Here is a 5434-nt window from a genome sequence, read left to right as displayed (position 1 = left end):
ATAAAATAAAAATCTACGACAACCATCTAGTTCTATATCAACGCGCTATTATTTTTTGTGTATTGTCTTCAGGAGAAGCTCTTTAATGCCAGTTCAATTGTTATTCTAATGCTGTTTATATTTATTAATTACAGTATGCTCCGCTAACCACCTGATATGACTTTTACCCTGGAACAAGTTTCTGGTACTCCTCAGCCAATCACTGCCTTCTTTCTTGACATGGATTGGAAACTGGGAGGTTGTGTGCATGATACGGGCCTAAACAGTAACACACACAGACGCTCCGTGTGGTTTTTAGTTGTCAGCAGTAACACACCAGACATGCCGCATAGACAGAAGGAATAGTTAAGGTAGGATAGTCAAGATGTGCAGACCTGAGCACCAAATGTCAAAGTGTTTCTGGTGTTTCAGAAAGGCTTTATACCACTAAGCCTTCAAGGCACACGGATGATTTAAAGTGTAAGGGCTGATTAATGTTGGTTTGTAATTGTTTGTCCTTATTTGTTATGGTTTTATAGTCTATGATAGATCTTTATATACTTTAACATATCGCAGCTGCAGACCCACTTAACGATCAAAAGCCTCAGAAGTGGATTGCTTGGTAACAATTCATTGCAAACTCTGTACATATTATGCAGCGTACAGTATAACAGGTAGAGATGGCAAAAATGCTGCTGTTGATTTAAGTCACATCAAGACGAGGAAGGCAAAACATGAACAGATTTGGCTTCATGATGAAATGAGTGATGACTAAAGGCAGAGTCGAGTGCAGATAAAGAAAGGCTTTCAGGGTGTCCAGGAACCAGCTACCAGGAAAGAAATTCACCCGACCTCCCAGCCCCTTTGTAATAAAAGGAGCAATAATTTGAAAAGAAGCCAGCCAGGCTGCCCTTCTACTGGGATTTGAAACATGGCCAAAGTTTGCCTGATAAAAGAGGGATAAACTATTAGGATTGAAACCTGGCCAAACTCTCCACTCCTCTCTGTGAGGAAACTAGCAGTCTGTTGCAACAGAAACTTGGCCAACCTGTCGGCATTTCTCAGAGGGAGGGGGACAAAACTGGTAGAAATTAAACTCAGCCGACCTCTCTACCCCTTTCAGGTGGAGCCAATGGATCAATCTCACTTTAACAGCTCTGCTCGCTCACGCATGTGCACAGACACACATCCGTGCACGCACACAAACACCCAAACACACACACACACAGAGCAGAAGTGAGGTTGATTTCATTCTAACAGCTCTGACTTACCATCCAGAACACTCACTGAAGGAGAAAAACTCAAAAAGACTGCAGGCGAGAGAGAAAGAAAAATTTGAGCGGTGGAAAGCAAAAGACAAGAAAAGTTAAATGGAGAGTAGAGGGAAGAAAGGGACATGGAGATAAAGAAAGACATAAAGAGAAAAAGAATAATTGGTGGGGAAGGCCGTGGGTATAAGGGGGAATAAACTGATACCAAGCTCTGTGAATTCCCTCTACTGTTAGTGTTTAGTACCATTTTATTTTAAATTACCACTAAAGTCTGGAGGAGTCTTTGCAAACCCTGTCAGTTTTAGCTTCAGGAATTATGTGCATGCTCGGTAATGTTCATGACATATTTCACACCTTCCTTATTTTCAACACCACCACTACCACCCAATGTATGTAACACTGAGGGCTGAATGCACATAGGATTGGGTCTATATACAGTATAACCTGCAGTCTGTGAAATCACATTAAGAGCTGTTGCTTGTATTTTAGGGGTTATAGGGTTTTTTGATATATGGATGGATGGATAGATGCTTGTACAGTATGTAATGGATTTGGAGATGCAGATAAATGGTTACATTGACACTGTATTGCTAATAACAAGCCTGTGTGTTATAATGGGATCACACAACACCCCCTGCTCACAGCTATCAGTAGGAAGGTGTTAAGAGCTCAAAGATGTTCTCACCTCCTCTATGATGTGTTATGAATGATAAATAGTTGTCCGTGGCTGGCTGCCGAAGCAAACGAATAAGAGTGTCTTTATTGTATTTTAAACAATGTTTGATCGCCACAGTAGGGCGGGAATTTGTTGTTTTGATTTTTATTCTGTAAATGTATTCTGCAATGCGGCTAGAACCTGGAAATTTAAATAAATTTGTATGCATATTAAAGTCAGTAAAACATTTGTTTCACTCCACATAAGTTAGAATCATGTCACGTTATGCAGCTGTATAGGAGGAGGAGAGTATGCAGCCGTGCAGTGCACCAATGCACCATGGGACAGCTACACCAAGTAAGATTAAATACGAGTTAGAAGCACTGTAAAGCGTGGAAAAATAAAGGATTCAGCAGATAAACACACAGTAATGTGCAGACATCGCAAAATGGCACATTGGATAATACTAATCATGAACAGTGGGAGGATTACACTAATTGAATATCCATTTTTCTCTCTAGTATGGCCCCGGATGACTGGTTTTAAGGTTAACGTTAATGTTTCTGGGTATCAGGAGAAACTCACTGGTCCTGTATGGAGAGCATTAGCATTACATTACTAGAAATTAAGTATTTATGGATACACTCTTCCTTAATTCTTCATCTTTAAACATAATGGAGACTGAACATATAACCTGAACTCCGGCGTCCTTTGTTAATTACACTAACATCACATTCTGAACACTGTAATTCATACCATTTTTAAATACTATAAATGTATTCTGGAATCGGACAGTTATCTAAACACCCCCACAGTAATTTATGGGTGCAAACTTAAACGTGCAATAACGTGTTTTTATTTAAATGCTGCTATTCAATATGTACAATCATAATATTATGCTGCTTTCAAACTCATTTTTTATTATTTTTAATGTCATATTTAAATGTTATGTTCTGTAGCATTTGTATTTTTTTTTTTACTTTTTGTTTTAGTTAAAGCAGTATTTATGAGCCGGTGGAACGGAATTTCGTTCATATGTGCACTCTGTGCGTACAGTTGAATGACAATAAAAAGCTATATATCTAATAACGCGCTGCCTATATCATGTCCAGAACATTCATTAAAAATCATAAGCCCCACTCGGACAAGGTGAATATTCCAGGGGGGTGTGGGTGATCAACCCCAGCCACGTTTCTTAGTAAATGGACTCATCCCTCTGAGTATTTCAACGGGGTCAGCCCTATGTTCCCACAGCCCAATGGTCCCACAGGCCTATGTTCCCACATTTCTAAAAATTTTCTTAAAATTAGGCCCTATGTTCCCACATTTCTAAGATTTTTCTTAAAATTAGGCCCTATGTTCCCACATTTCTAGGACATTTTCAAAATTAGGTCTTGTGTTTCTACATTTCCCTTCAAGGGTTAGGGTTAGGGTGGATTAGGGGTTACACGAACATAGGGCCTAATTCTGGAAAAAAAATCTTAGAAATGTGGGAATATAGGGCTGTGGGAACATAGGCACGTTCCCATTTCAACCATGATAGACATAGACATAAAACCAGGTACATGAAGGCAGCCTACAGCTAAGAAACCTTTACTGTAACTGACAGTACAACATAAAATTTTAATTGTCTTTATTTTCGCTTGGACTTCCAATCAGGACTGTCTGTATAAATGATATAAAGGGGTTGGCAATAACTGTTTGAAATTCTTCCATTGCACACTTGACAGAACAAAATGTGTGCAAAGTTTATGAATTTCAGTAAGTGGAGCTCTTCATGAACAAATACTGACAGGTACGCCTACACTAACAGCTCAATATCTAGACAGAACCTAAATCATTGGAGGACCAATGAGTGTGCAAAAAACCCAGTAAATGTTTGAGGCTGTAATTTAATCTCAGGATAGGATTAACATGATACACTGAACAATGATTGGAATATTAAAATCACCACAGTTCCCCGAAGAGACATAAATCCTGTCAGAATGGGGCTAAAGGCATGCTATGCAACAATTTTACATCACCACCAACTTTGCATAAGTAATCCCATCATGACATTTTTTATTCACTGTAAAAATTTGATTCCTTTATTATTTTAACTGTTAAAAGCCCTTCTAGGGACAGGTGTTGCGAATTTGCCATGGCTATAAACACTGTGATACAAGCATCGGAATATTCTTTATGTAATAATCTATGTTTTTTGTATCTGTCCCTATCCAAATAAACAACAAATAAATAAAAATGACAGTTCATTACAGTAAAGAGAGAGAATACCAATGAGCAGAGCTCCCCTGTTAATGGCCGTGCCACACATGCAGGAGGAGATAGTGACGTAGTGATCATCTCAGGACACTGCTGGATGTTTCTGTAACATTTGTCTCTACACCTTCTCCAAAATTATAACATCATAGCCACTGACTGTAAATATGAATGGACAGAGCACGTGTGACCTCACCCATTGGTTTGTGGAGATCTGCTATGAGTCGTCGAGTTTGCTGTTACAGACGCAGCCATCTTAGTTGCGGATGTGACGATTTTAGATGAGAGGGAGGAGTGAGGGAAGAGCCATAGACTGTTGGGCAGTATCTGACTGTGACATTAGCTGAGAGTTTGCAACACTGCTTACACTCTACGTTACACACTTTCACTGGCAATCTGGATGCAACTGCTGCTGAAAGCTAGATTACATAATTCGAGGTAAGATTTAGCTTTGCTAGGTTTCTTTGTACCATAGTTATATTACATATAAGACAGGCTACGCACTGTCAATCACATCATAGCCACGCCCTAAAACACCCCCTGCTTTATCATCGATTTTAAAATCAACGAGAACATAAATCAAAAAATGAACATCATTCTGTGTTGCAGAAGACTTCAAACTAGCGATTGAGACCATAAACTCATTATAAAAATGTTTACTGAGGTAATAAATCAAGTGAGAAGTGGGTCACTTTCTCATAGACTTCTACAGAAACCGACCTCCTTTTGCAACTGCACGTGTCGCCCCCTGCTGGAATTCAGGTTTAAGGCACTTCCGCATTTGCAGCACTTCGCCGAACCGGATGCTTTGTCCATTAATATTAACAGTCTATGATCCTAGCACAAATATAAGACCATGTGTTTTACTACTGCAGTACAATGACTAAAAATGTGATTGGGTTCATTGTGTCATTTTGACTCACTGTGTATCTCACTGACTTTCACTGTGTCTCACTTTCTTTCATCCGTGTAGAGAAGAATAGCTGTTGTCAAGGGAGAAAGTAGCAGCTACCTGGATGTAACTCTTTCAAGAAAGTTCAGTGACGTGATAAATGTTTAAATGCAGAACAGTCTGCCTTCAAAGTGTTTTCTATGCCTTGATAACGCAGGTACAAACGGGGCAGGAGCAAATCCATTAGTCGCGCGGTGCACAATAAATGTAGTTACTTTCTACAACTGTGCTTTTTGTTTTGTTTGCTTTGGCACTGGGTGTGTTGTGGGATGACTTTGCACGACCCAAGTCATATCGACCCAGGAGGCTGGCTTCTTT

The 5434-nt window shown here is 39.5% G+C and overlaps 1 long non-coding RNA gene across 1 annotated transcript in view; it reads left to right on the top strand.

Annotated features, from left to right (window-relative positions):
• The window catches only part of LOC116061749, an 18808-nt gene extending 14407 nt beyond the window's left edge, over window positions 1–4401 (top strand). The window contains exon 3 of the long non-coding RNA XR_004107803.2: window positions 4317–4401. This is a non-coding gene — a long non-coding RNA (uncharacterized LOC116061749). The remainder of the gene's footprint in view (window positions 1–4316) is intronic.
• The last annotated feature ends 1033 nt before the right edge of the window (window positions 4402–5434 follow it).

The sequence above is a fragment of the Sander lucioperca genome, chromosome 15 (genome assembly GCF_008315115.2).
Source record: "Sander lucioperca isolate FBNREF2018 chromosome 15, SLUC_FBN_1.2, whole genome shotgun sequence".
In the NCBI taxonomy this organism is placed as follows: Eukaryota; Metazoa; Chordata; class Actinopteri; order Perciformes; family Percidae; genus Sander; species Sander lucioperca.
The sequence above is the reverse complement of the archived record's forward strand: the minus strand, read 5'-3'. Positions and strand labels throughout refer to the sequence as shown.